Raw genomic sequence first — 14,779 nt, forward strand, 5'->3', positions numbered from 1 at the left:
AAGGGGAGTTCTCCCTTGAAAAACAGAAATAAAACCCATAACTGGGAGTCTCCTGCATTCTCTTTGTCAGCAGCTTTTCTAGGACTATCACTGCTGTTTGATGAGCAATCAGAACAGGTGCTCTTCTTTTCATTTCTTTTCAGGGTGGACATATCCTAATATCATGTCAAAAGCTGTTCTTGGGAGCATAAAAGAAAGAGTTTGAGAGTAGAGGAGTGACAAAGTAAGAGAATAAAAAGGTGTTTTTCATTATACTAACTCCTGCAGTTTTGGGAGGTTGGAGATAAACAGTACAATTATATTATCCTGACCATTCCCCTGGCAGTGCAATATTATTCCTTGCAATGTAATTTCTAGTGTTTTGTTCATTCCATTTAGTACTAATCCAAGCAGATAGCCTTTCTGTTCTATCTCTTGGGAGACCATTTATCCCTCAATCCACTTATTCCACTATTAGGTAGATTTTCTGAAATTTGCAATGTATTTTTCTCTTTTTTAATTTCCTTCCTCTCTTTAATTATCTCTTTTGGTGCAAATATGGCTCATCTTTATATATTTGCATTCCATCAGAGGTCATCAAGTCTGGCACACAGAGCAGGAGTGCAAAGCTCAGTATGAAACCTCCTTTTAGGAAAGGGTAACCTGCAGGATATATTGTTTGGTCTCAAATGACATGTGACTAGGAGTATTTTGGACTTTGTGGATATACATCTGTTAACTAACTATGTCTTACTTGGCCTAGGTGTATTCCAATATGCTAGTAACTTGACTTGAATGCTGGTAACTATACCAAGGGTTCTCTGTGAAAGTTTTAATTGCATACAAAGCATACAAAGCTTCTTCCTCGTTTTGTGAGAGCAATACCTTACAGGAGAAAAATTGTATCTTGCTCTGGACTGTGTCCTGTTTAAAGCCAAGTCTAACATTTCAGTACCTGATTGACTTTATTTTCCTGCCTATAATTCAAAATTAATGAAACTGTGCTTGTCTTGCACTTTTGCAGAGATCTGGGTGTTCACTGGTCTTTCCTGTGAAAGGTCTTTGATTTTGGCTTACCTTTTTCTTTTCCTAGACATTTATCCACCTTTTCCCTATCTTAATGTTCTGAAAGAATAATTACTGCAATTTCACCTCCTTCAGTGCCTGTAAGCTTCTCTGTGCTTTAGGCAGCTAAGTTAGCCCCAGAAAACCTCTCAGAAAAACTTAGAAGGAAGCTAGGAAAGAAGCAGATAGCCAAGGCAAATCCAGGCAAGCTGAGTTAAAGTCATGGGGAGGAACAAAAAGACAATGTGCTAGATGAAGACAGTCTTTCTGTCCCTGGGAGGAAGTGGCTCTACTCAGGATAGAAATTTCTGGATTAGAGGATGTGACAGGTAGCACAGAGTTACAGCACAAAAACAGGGTTTGCAGTTCAAGAAGAGGGTTGGAAACCATTGAGAGGATCAATGATAAAACAGCTCTGGCTTCAGAAATGGCACAAACAATAAGTTCCTGGGAATCAGAGGCTACTGTGTAGTTTGTGGCAAATTCAAAAGGCCACCAAGTTGATGGAAACAAAACTACAAAGGACTTCTCATTCAGGGACAAAGTAATCAAGAAGAGACTTTGGTAGAGATTTCTTTACAAAGCTTTTGCTATTTCCACCTTTCCTAGAAGTCCCAAGAATTCAATTACTTAAGAAAGAAAAAAGAAGAGAAAGAAAGAAAAAAACCCAAAAAACCAAAGAGTACTCAGGTATTTGAAGTTGATATTTGATGTTTTCTGTTCTTCTCTAGGTATCTCACCTTAATAGAAAAGTCCTGCGCTCCAACTCAAAGAGTTCCATCTCCAGAACCAATATAATTTCTTAATGAGGCCACACAAGGTAATTCGAATTCAGTAAAGATTTTGAACTTTTTTTTTTTTTTTGATTTGTAGGTATTTTTTCTCTTTTTGTTCAGTGTTGTAGAATAGTTGAAATAGATGCTCAACTTTATTTAATTACCATATTGTCATGATCACATTACATGTCCTAAGAACCTAATATGGATTCTTCACTCTTTCTGGAGAGGACAAACAATACAAACTTGGTCTCCAAAATTTGGTCTTCTCATTAGCTTAAATGAAACATCATTTTACTTTACTTTTGGTTCACTCTCCTACATTTGGCTTTAGGCCATCAACACCAGACTTAATTCAAAACATCATCAAGGCTCCTGACGAGGCAATAGGGTGAAAATTTCTCACACAAAATTAGTAAATACTTCCAAATCCAAATAAATTAGACAAAGCTGTAATTGTCCTTGTATGAATAATCTACAAGAGGAAGGCTGAACGTGAACACATTATTTATTCAAAGTAATCTGCTTTATCAAATAAAATAGGTTGGAAGTAGAGATCAGTAATAGGTAAAAGTAGATGCTGGCTAAGGATATGAATACAGAGGAAAGAAGAGAAATATACCCTTGTTCATGGGAATAATTGTGAAGGAGTGCAGATTGGACAGGAGTAAATGCAGCAATTAATGCTTTCAGTACTGCAGCCAAAGACAGCAATTTAAAGAAACACAAAAAATGTTTACATTTATTGACTTTATTTCAAGGTATCTTTAAAAATCATAAGGAAAAAAAATGAAAAGAAGTCTAAGAAATCACTGAAGAAGATTGTATTCATATTAGGAGTCAGCCAAGATAATCATAATAGCAGTGTACATCTGCCCACTAGTATTTTGAAATATAAACTATGATATATATAACTTGAGATTTATCTTTAAGATAACTTTGTTAGTTTACCTAAGACCTTTTTACTAATGGAATATTGTTCTTTCTTTTATGCTGAATAGAGAATTGCTTATGACTGTGATAATCAAGATATTCTAAAAGTTCTTTCTTATCTATATTACAGACTTAGATTTTTCTTTGAGTGCATACACATGCATTTCTAACAAATGGTAAAAGCATTCATTTTGTGAATATATGCTATCAGCAGAGTATTGTAAAATTTTATTTTAATAATCCGGTCAGATATTATTTCTGCTTCTGCAGTACTTGTGCTTCCTACTTTTGTTTTAGTGGATTTGAACCCCCATGGAAAGAAGACAAAAATACTATGTCACCTCACTCATGTTTTTGTTATTTCCATTGAATTCTGATCTATTCTTTCATTTTTACAGTTTGTTTCATCTTTTTCATATTTTTGAAAATTGGGTGAAAAGTAGGCATTTTCCCTCCTGTATATGCCTATATAGACAGCAAGTGCTCATTTTTATCACCATGTCTCAAAAATTTTGGTTCATCTGGGCTTGGCTAGAACTCTACAAACATCTGTCTTTTGCAAACAGGTTCTAGAGCACTTGGACAGGCTCAAATTTCCACAGCATTTTACTACCTGTGCTCTATCTAAATGTTTTACTTTTGCTTCTAGTGTCAAAGCAATAATCCTGTGAGGTTTGTGCTTGTTCCTGATAAATGAGCTGTCTGTTATTCACTTGACAAAAGAAATGAACTGTGTTTTGCTGTACTTCATTTCAGACACACAAATGTCTCATGTGAGTCTATCTCCATGGAGATTGTGATTCAACATAGCATCTGGAAATGCATTTTGAAACCTTATTCCTCCTTTTCTCCAGTGCAATGGGCTATCCAGAAGCTTGTGTTTTCTTAGCACCATTCAGCTGACCTCAAACTCCTTGCAACAAAGCTGGTGTCTTGGAAAAAATCTCTATATGATAAATTGGGTTACCTTCTTATTCCTCCCAATATTTTCATCATAATTTAAATAAGCAAGCATACTCACAACCTTGGGATATACCAACGTTATCTGCTCTTTTTCATAATTTTGTATCTGCTTAGTTTTTGCAAGAGTTCTCTTGTAAGAAGTGGTAACTATCTGCCTGTCTTATGGAGGGTAAGATTTCTATGTTATGTTATTCTTTGGTTTGGTTGCATCAAGGGAGAATGAATCAGTTCTAATGATAGAAGTGGCAATTAGTGCTGCTGAGCTATAGTTTCAGTTTTTTAATAGAGTTCCTAACTTAATAAATTATGGATCAGTAGATGGAGAAGGAAGGTCTCAAAACCTACCTGAGCAGCACATGAACTGGTAGCACACTACATTGCATCTCCATTCAATAAATGTCCATTTCAGTCTGGTTTTGCGGTCAAGTGTGAAGAAGAAACATCATCTGTAATTAATAACAGTTTAAAAAAATCCATATGAATACATGCCAGCACAAGGAATGAAACAGGGAGAAAAAAAGGGTTGGAAAGGAGAATAACAAGTGCTTCAGAATAATGGTGAAAACTCAGACAACCACTCTGTGGGGTGAACACTAAGCTTTCTCGAACACATCTGAGATAAAGGCCTTTTTCGAACCATGCTGGATTCCATAGACATAAAAATATATCATCACATAGTTTATTCCAGTGTGTCAGGTAAGGTGCAAGTCGCTTCCTCCATGTATCTGTGCTTTTCCATGTCAAGACTCTGAGTATTTGGGCATTTGTAGTTGAAAAAAAATATAAACCCCTGTTCTTTAGTGCGTTCATAGGGGCAATATTTATATTTCACCTCTACCCAAAGTATAACAAGCAGTGTCTGATTACTTATTTATTAATATTGAATACTACTTTCTTAATAATAAAGCCAGATAAATTTGCATGGCCACTTTTTTTAGACATGTTCTTTTCTATAAGAAGATCAGTAAAATATGGCTTCATAGAGGCTCAACAGAAACCTGAGAAAAATAATATATGAGTCAAAATTATATATTTCTAACTAGGTTTATGGATCTGTGTCGTTTTCCCTGTGTCTTTTTTGCATGCTTCTCTTTTCTAAGTTTACTGTACTAACAAATTACACAAAGGCAGGGTATAAGCTCAAGTTGGGCACTGCATTTATTGTTTGAATTAATAATTAGCATGCTCACTGGCATAATATGGGCATGGTATGGCTTACAGCAGCGAGGAGGGAAGCACAGAACACCTGAGTGGTAGCAGAAGAAATCTTTTCACAGTGATGAAGCTTCAAAACCTGGTAACTTTCATATGATTTTCTGACTCTGTTATTGATGTTGGCTAGTAAATCAGAATTTGACATCTCAAAGAAATGTTTGATTTGGAAGCCTACTAAGAAATTAAAATCAAGCTGAGCTTTCATATACTCAAGATTTACATTCATACTTCTGAATCTAGTGTAGACAATGATCTTTATACTGACATATCATATTGAAAACCCAGATTCAAATAATTTAGAATCATTTTGAAAATCAAAAATTTAATTGATGCTCTCCCAAGTGCCAAGTAGACCTTTGATTGCCACAATATTGGTGGAAAGGGAGAAGTTGCTAATCAGTCAGTCCCCATTATCCAAGCTTTAATTCAGTCATACAATTTGTTTTAAAAACTGTCAGTTTCTGATAAATTAATTACTTTAAATGTCTTGGTCATTGTCTTTGCTGCATTGCAACAGTAACACTGATTTCAGTTTTATTATTTTCTATTGAATTCAATGATGCTCTAAATCAACTCACCCTTTATGAGAATCCAAGTGAGCCAGCAAAGTAGTACCTGATGGGGCTTGAAAAGTGGGGTTTTTTTCAGACTCAAGGTTTCTAAAAGAAGTGAGCTGTTTTGCATGTAAATTTGATAAACTGCTGTCCAAAAGTCATCCCAAGAAGTTGCAGTTATCTTGCTTTTATTTGCTTGTTCAGTATTTTATGATACACACATATTAGTCTGCCACAGTATGAATATTGCTCTCTTCACAATGAGGACATGGTCTCAGTATACTGGGTCAAGGAATTTTTTGCATGACTTCTCTAGTAACACATTATTTCAGGTCACATTTTATCAGCTAGCTCAACAAGAATGCCAGTGACTTTCACCTTGTATCCAGCTCCCTGTAAACATAGTAATTGCCAAAATTATATTGTCTTTTATTTACTTAACAAGCAGTACTTTTCAAAATAAATAGTCTGCCATGAGCAAACACAAATGCTAGCAGTAGTCATAAGTCTTCCAGGCTTTCAAACACAGCTTCTAGCTTTTTAAAAGCAGACTGAAAAAAAAATGGTGTGAGGAAGAGATGTCTCGTCCCATTGTCTTGCTTGAACTTTCCCCACAAATGTCCTGTTGCCATTATTCTGGGCATAGCTCCACCCACGGGTGGAGCAATACTTATTTGCAAAGCGCTAATACTGTTATCAACCTGCCTAACCTTGTTAAAGTGTGTCAGACAGTTTGGTTTGCAGTGGCACATTTTTCTTGCCATTACTCTGATCCTTTTCTACCAGGGATGACTAGCCACATGAGTTTTCTAGGAGTAGGTGGAAAATATCTAAGAAGCCAATACATGGGTTTACTGTCAAGTGGACATTTGTATTTTTGACATTGTCTCTCTGGAAACATATGCCATCACCTTTCTCTTTTATTCTGCTTACGTCTTGGTCTTGTACACACATTAGCACTTCATGCTGCCCAACATCTGACTAAATGCTTTCAGCTCATGCCTTCTCTGTAAGTTAAATTAGTGGGCACTTTCTGGATGATTTTGAAAGGTGTATGCTTGGTGACTATCTAACCTAATGGTGTTCTATTAGTATCTAACCTAATAGTATCTAACCTAAGAGCTTTGTGGTAGGATTTTACTTTGCAGAAGTTCCCTATACAGGTATGAGACAATGGAATTTCTCTTATTTTAAAGCAATCTTTTTTTTTTTTTTTTTTTTTTTTTTTTTTTTAATTAGGAAGTATGTCATCTTGCTTTTATACAAAATTAAGTATAGTTATTATTTTTAAGTACCATTCTAATTTTAGGAGTTGATAATTTAGTATGTTAGAATCTGGGGAAAAGGCAGAATCCTCTCTGACAGAGTTCTAAACAATTATACCTTCAAACCCATAAAAGTTATGATATGCAGTTTTCCCATTTCCCTCTATCCCATTGAGCATATATTAGCCATCCTTAGTATCAACTATTGAAATTATTCAGCCAGTTCACAGTGTTGTTTTTAAAATGAAAAATGCTATGATCTTTTAATGTCTTCAGTGTTATAATATGTACTAAATTAGCAGAACCCTGATGCTTTGATACTTTACACCACAATGTGCTATTTAAAACTGGAAACCCAGCAGGAGATTTTATTTTTATTAATTTAGTATAATTTTAAACATTACAAAAATAGCTGTCTCACAGCTTCCCTGCTGAGCCCTAGATTGTTGCCACAGCCTGTGCAATACTTTATCAGGAGAGTAACATCACTATAAATACTGCATAGCTGATTCTGGTTTCAACATAGAATACAAAAGGATGAGGAAGACTAAAGATGAGACAAAGAAAAAACAGGGTTTGTTCTGTTTTACACTTTGTCTGCCTTTGTTTTGCCTGCTTGCTTCTATAATTTCTTTTCTTACAGGTTTTTCTCTAAGGGTAGTTGTGAATTTGTAGTCCAAGCCAAAAGGCTGAAGATCCATATTGTAGTTAACTTTAAATGTCACACAATGCTACTGTAGGAAAATGAGTTTTACTCTACCTCCCTTGTCTATTGCCCTGCCATTCTTGTGGACTAAACATTAGTGGAATATTACTGTTCAAGTCTAACGTGTTATTATGAGCAGCCTCCTATGAACTGCAGTTTTTCTGGTTTTGTACACAACTGGCTCACATCTGCTCGCCTTTGTGTGTATTTAGTGGCATTACATCTGGCTGATAAAAAAAAGGCAACAGTCAGTTACCATATCCAACCTCTTAGCAGCACTAGGGATGTCAGATCCAGTCAGCATAACATCTTTTAGCCCTTTTATGATGCTTGTCACTTCTTTGAATGAGCTGAGTTGACCAAAAACTCTTGTCAGGAGTGCCATATTCCAAGGAATCTCTGCCCCTTTAAAAATGGAGGAGTCTTGGCAATTTGCTGTGCAAAAGATGTGGTTTCAGGTACCACCATGCACTGTTCATAATGGAAAGCTGGGATGGACTGCTGGAGGGGAGAACAGACTGTGATTGAAAGTTATTTTAAAAATATGTGAACTTCTAAATCCAAATTCATTGTGAAATTCTTCAGTGCCTATATTATTATATTTATTTACTGATCAATATTACATTTTATATTACAGAAATGTATAGATTAATTAAATTTATTATTTTTTTAATTACTTGCTTACAGGTAACATTCTTAAAGTAAAATGTGAAAGCTGAACAAAACTCAATTCCAAATGTTTAGGCTTTACCATGCGACTTCAGTAAGGAAAAGCATTTTCACTGGCAGGCAACTGATTTCCTTGTAAAACTCTCAAAATTTTGTTTTCACAAAAATTTTGCAACTTGACAGATCCACAGTAGAAATGTGATTAGTTCATATGTCCCCCATTTGAACAAGAGGACCTTATATTAAAAACATTTGGTGCTTAGATGTTAAATGCCATATTTGGTTTAGTGACATGTGGGCAATTCACCTCTGTCTTAGCCAGGATCTGCATGTTCACCTTTCTGGGGCATAGAAGGCAGTCAACCTTCTTTCTTGATGAGTCACCAATTAACCCTAATTAAATCAATAGTACTTTTCTTTGAATAATATTATTACTGACTAAAACACCCCCTCAGCTAATTAACAGGCATTTGGCCACCCCACCTGTATGGACTGAGGGCTGCTAAGGTAAACATTTTCATCACTGAAATATTTGTTGTTAAATATTCTTTCTCTGTCCCTTGTGCTGTGATGCTTTCACCTGTGTACGCACATACAGGAAATAACAATTCATTTGCAACTCTTTTCTTTTTCCACAACTGCCAGGAGAATGTGAGTGAGGTAAGTCATTCCAAGGATATTGGAAGAAATGAGGCATGAAATAAAAGCCTTCCTGCACTATCTGCTGATCCTCAGGAATGTAAGGCAACCTGCTGTATTAAAGAGAAGCATCCAAGCTATTAAGTAAGGCAATAGGACAGTGAGGAGTGAGTCCTGTGTGAGATACTCTCCTGAGCTGATGACATCAATGTCCTCAGAACTATTACTCCAAGTTTATGATTATGAGATCTGCAAGATGTCTCATGTGTTATTCTTGTTCTTGGCAATGTCAGGGGACTTAAAACCAAGATTTTACATTATTCATTTTTTTTTTTTTTAGACATTTTATGAACTGGGTGTACCCACTGACAGTGTTACAAATAATGTAGTATTGAGCAGCTTTCTGCTATTAATATTGTTAGTCCTACTAATTAAGTTAATCAAGTGAATCAATCCAAACAGTGTTGCAGCTGTTTCATGAACACAATCTGAAGGGCTCTTAATGACTTGTACTGAGCAGTGTCCTGTAGAAAAAAGTGGGATTTGCTACTTAACAGTGGAATTTTCTTTTCACCTGGTGAAAAATTCTTGTCTGAATTAGTTATGCTTTTCACTCAGTAGGCTTGCATGACAAGGTGACTGAGAAAAATACTGCCAAGAATTGGTAGTGGAGGAGATTTGGGGTTAGAAGGATTTAGAGGTCTTGCTCTGAGGACATTGCAACAGCCCTACAGAATGATAACTATCCTGAAAGGAATATTGATATATAGGTATCACTGTCTTTCATTAAACTGCAATAGGAAAGATGACTGCAATACTGATTGAACCAGCATGATTAAATTCAGGTTTAATATTGTCCTCATGTCGACCCAGAAATCTTCATCCTATTAGTCCAAGTAGCACAAGTTCTATATATTTCAGCAATAAGATCTAACATTGCACAGTTGTTCCAAAGTACATGAAAAATATGTATTTTTGCAGTCTCTTTCTTTTCATACCTTGTTCATAATACTGTTACAGAGGCCAAAATATGAGAAAATTTCTGATTTTGCTCTCCAAGAACAAACCTTCTGAAAAATAGATGGTTTTGGTGTGGAGAGGCATGTACATCAATATGAAAATAACACATATATGTAAACTTAATGTTTTTCTTGTGTTATAAAATGAGGATTTTCACAGCAGAATATGGACATCAGGTTATGACTTCTGCTAAGAATACTACACATGTATATACAGTTTGTGAAGCCTACATTTTTTTAAAACTTGAAATTAAATGTGTTGTCTGTGACGAATATTAGGTTGCAACTCTACAAGACCAGTTAAAAATTCGCTATATTTTCAGGAAGAGTGTACATATAAAATAGCTTTAGAGAATCATGTTGTTGTTTGCCATAAATTATATTTTTAGTAATCTATACATAAATTACATAGTAGATTAAAGGCACATATGTTTTGATCTATTCATATTTGCTTGAGCCACAATTTGCCTAAGACCATAGGCATTGCAAAAAAATATTCTAGATATACTAAAAACTGCTTGAACCATTTTCATTGTTTCTTAGTAAGGCACATAGCTTTTTATTAAATTATTTTCTAAATGTTATTTTGTAAAGAAATTTAATAAAATTTACTACTCTGCAATCCATTGAGCACTTCCTAATTAAATTTTCATATTCTGCATTTCCTGGGATTTACAATTAAAATCGTGATGAGCCAGACATTCAAACTCTTACATGTGTGAGATTTTATTATTTTTTTAAGCTGAAAAATATTAACAGGATTTTGGTTTTGTAAAATATTTTCAAATAAAAAGGTGCAAGTAAGTGAGGCCTTTTATACATAGATTGTGAAGTTCTTACTAAGTTTGACAAACTTTTTTTCTCTTCTTCTTACTTCTTTACCCACTCAATCCATTGGCAAAGTAGGCTGCTTATGCCAATGCCAGATACAGTTAATAGAAAATAATAGCTCTGATGTTTTATACTCTCCGACATTGATCAAATAAAATTAAAAAATCCTATTCTCCAGAACAGACACTGTCATTAAAATTCTTGCAGATTTATTTACATAAAACTCAGCATGTTTGTAACCAAGAATGAGCCATTGTGTTCAAGAGTTATCTCATTTTACTACCATTTTATTATGCAAAGTTCTTGGAGATCCCTACAGATCAATACCTTTATTTATTTTACAGTAATAATGCCTTATTTTTATTTTGCATTTGGGACACATCTTGAAACCTTACAGAATATTGTGAAGTTTGTATTCATTTCTTCACCCATTTTCTAAAAGACTATGTGGTGCACCACCAGCCCAGAAAAAGAAGCACTCCAAACAAACCTTAGGGGTTCTGGGTCACCTGGACCTTCTTCTGATTCTGATAGGTGGAATAATTTATCCTATCCTGAGCTCAGTGAGGATATTTTAACTAGTCTCTGAACAGAGTCCTTATGCACCAAAAGCAGCAAATGCAGCAATGTTTGCATTTACTCAGTCACTCAGCCAAAATCATTCAATCGGGGCTCCAAGCAGAAACTTGCAATTTATGTTCAAGCTTTTACCATTTTCATATACATAGAACTCTTCTCAAAGTTTCGTAGTACTTTAAATTGAGGTTATTTTGTTTGGTTTTAAAGTAGTTTCTCTTCAGGCTTATATTGGAACAATAATTGATACCTAGTTTATGAGAGGACACATTTAAGGATTGAGAACCTTCTATAACTTTCACCTTACAGAAAAAAACCTGCAAACCCAGATTTTGTAGATATTGCTAGAAGAGCACGACAAACAATTGGCTCCAAAAACTAAACAAGCACACAGGGCAGTGCAGTGCCAGAAGAGCTGTAAACTTAGAGAGCTTTGTAGTTTGGCTACAGTTCTGAAATTATATTTGTTACCAAAAAAAAACCCCAGGTCTATTAGGGTTTCAGAGCTGTAGGTCTGCCTAGGCTCCTCTCAGCATTGGAAATCAGTACCCTGTCACTGGATTTCTGTCAGCACTGTGTTGTTTCTCAGGTATTTAATTGGGAAGGAGCAAAATACGAGTCCCACCCATCTGATGACTGGGACAAAGGATGCCTTGGTATAGCAGGATACAGCTGGTCCTCTTGCATGCAGAGCCCTGCTCGTGTCAGGCTGCATAGGAATGCATAACAGGAAATAGTGTCAGAATGAATAACACATATGTGCACATAATGTTGTCTCCACTGTGGTGTTTCTAGACTTTCCAGCACCCGTTCAAGGTCTGTTACAAGACATAAGTTTGCTGAATAAAAAAAATGTAATTCAGTTCTCAAGCAATGATGGTGTATATGACTTAGGGCCTAAGAAAAGTAATAATTTCAGGTGCAATGCTTATCAGTATTACTGAGCGCAGACTGTTCTGGTTTTAATTTATTTTATTTCTATTTTTAATAATTGTCTTTGAATGGCTCCTAAACTTTGCCTAGAACTTAAAGTGCTGATTTCAACAGAAAGGGTTTACAAGGAAGAAAAGAAATTATACCATACTTTAGCTAGATTTCATTACTGAGTAGCCTTTTGATCTTTTCCAACAGATATATTTATAGCACCTACTGACAAAATGCCAATCAATTATGGAGAACAAACGAGCCAGGGAAGCAAGTGCTTTGTATTACAAGCAAAAGAACCCTTTTGTCCATCTCTAATCTCTGTCTCAGCCACAGTAGTTTAAAAGGAGTATAGAGGACAGATGCTTCTAACGCTCTCCAAGTTCTTGAGGACTTTGCATAGAACTGAAAAAAACCCCATGAATAACAACAGCACTATCTCTTAGAGAAGTTATGATCTTTATTGTCTCTCTCAGCTTTCCATAAACCTGCTTATACACATTCTCAAATAGTTATACTCATGTGCAATTACAATGAAATACTAATTAGTATTTAAAAAAAAAAAAAAAGACTGTGCTTGCAGAATATAACTCAGTTCTAATGAATTTCACAATACATTTATTCAGTGGAAAAAGGCTTTTTTTAGGCAGAAAAATCAATTTTCTGATCTCCGAATGGACATTTTATCCTCTTCTCTTCTGATTTTCTGGTGTCATCATGAATTTCACAGACAGCTTTGTTAATCAGCAGAGTGCTTCAGAAGAGAGTTTCTTCAGCTAAATGTAGTTACTATTTCTCTTTAAACATCCATGGTTTAAGTTCCTGAATTATAACTTTGAACCTAACATTCCTAGAGTATCATTGTACTTACAGTATGCAAGAGGCTAAGGTAGGGTTGATTATTTCAGAGAATACCATGAGTGGTTCAGACTACAATTTATGTGCACCATATTGGGGTATTTTTATAAAAGTTATATATACGTTGTTCATTTTGTACCTCAGTATTTCTGTGCCTTTGCTGTTACTTTCCCCAAGTTTTTTCTGAAAATTCAAATTGTGTTATGGCAGATTGAGACATCTAAATTATATTTCAGGTGTCAATGGTCTTCAAAATAGGAAGTATTCTGAAATATGTGTTTCCATTTGTTGCCAACTTTAACTTTTTTGGGTTTGTTTTATTTTTGTTTGTTTGTTTGTCTTACTGTTGATTTACTGTTTTTACTTGTTTTGCTCTGATTTACTGTTGAATGCTGGTATTTATTATGGTCTGCTTGATATAAGCATTTACATTAAACTATTATAAGGGAAATTGCTCAATTGAAAAAAAGGAAGAAATATTCCTGTTTGAGAGCATCATGATAAAATTATCACACATGCTCACATAAAATGAAGGTTTATGTTATTCTGTCTCTGATAAGTTTAGTAGTTCTGTAACTGTCACAGAGGGTAAGACAGAAATCTTGCTAATTGTCTAGAGAACAAAAGGAATCTCATATATTCTGGAAACCTTCAGTGATATGTGTCACACAGCAGAATAATCTTAGGTGAAATGGATAAAGGTGTACAGTGACTCTTTAGCTAAACTAGAAACATGTTCTGAGTTAAAGTCTTAACAACTGATTATGAAAGCATGCCAACATTTCAGAAGATTGTTCCATCTTCAACTACTTTGTATTTCCTTTAGTTTTCCCTAATACTTTGTGAAATACTTTGTATTTCCTACGTTTTCCCTATTGTGAATGAAAATTAAGGAATTTTTACCTGAAGAAAATTATAATTATTTTCAAACACTTTATATCCAGCTTTATCTGTTTATATATTAAACAATGTTCTTGTTATGTTGTCAATATTAGTGAGTTTATTTCTATGAATGCATCTCAACTATGTACTAAAAAGCATAAACTGTATATTGAAATGATGCATTATGTAGATACCAGCAGTGTTTATTTTATAGGGGTTTTGGTGTTCTTTTTTTCTTCTGTGAGACTGGAATAAAGAATGAACACTTTGGTTTACAATCTAATTTGGGGGAAATGAGAAGTGATGAAATGTCATGAAAAGAAAACAAACCTCTGAAATAAAGCAGAACTATTACACAACGCAAATAAAATACTCCTTCTCTGAAACTCGTAAACAACACTAATGTCCATTCCTATTATTCACTTATTTGTAAATAACTGCCATTGTGGCTGTGGTTAAAGTCAAGCATGTCACTATTGCAGCAGTGTGGACACTTGTTGCTCCTTACCCTGTAATTCCTCCACTATGCTGCCTTGAAAGAGTGATCCTGACTCTTTTGTCCACCTAAAATCAGCAAAATTGCCACAAGATGGGAGAGGAGTTTGCTGAGCAGAAACCTCGAGAACAACCCAATTCACACTGAAAGTAAGAGTGTAAGTGTCAAAAGAGAAAGGGCTGGAGCTGGCTTCTGTCCCCTGCCCTGCGATCTTTTCCTGAGGCACAAATAGCATTTTCCAGGCAGTGGGATGGAAAGGGCAGCCAGGCTATAAGTTTGCTCCAAGGAAAATGCAAATATTGCCAGTGTGAGGAAGACCTGGTTGAAGCTGACACTTCTCCAGGCAGATTGCTCAGCCCAGTCAAGAGTCAGATGAAGAATAAGAAACAGAACTCCCTGACAAAATCTCTCTCTATCCTATCAAGTAAG

General features: G+C 35.2%; 1 long non-coding RNA gene across 3 annotated transcripts in view; it reads left to right on the forward strand.

The window, feature by feature from the left end:
• LOC115493671 (uncharacterized) overlaps positions 1-14,779 on the forward strand; it is a 111,949-nt gene that overhangs the window by 39,095 nt on the left and 58,075 nt on the right. For all 3 annotated transcript variants that reach the window (XR_012054530.1, XR_005979463.2, XR_003958531.4), the window contains exon 4: positions 1,776-1,864. This is a non-coding gene — a long non-coding RNA (uncharacterized lncRNA). The remainder of the gene's footprint in view (positions 1-1,775; positions 1,865-14,779) is intronic.

This window comes from Taeniopygia guttata, chromosome 2 (assembly GCF_048771995.1).
Source record: "Taeniopygia guttata chromosome 2, bTaeGut7.mat, whole genome shotgun sequence".
Lineage (NCBI taxonomy): Eukaryota > Metazoa > Chordata > Aves > Passeriformes > Estrildidae > Taeniopygia > Taeniopygia guttata.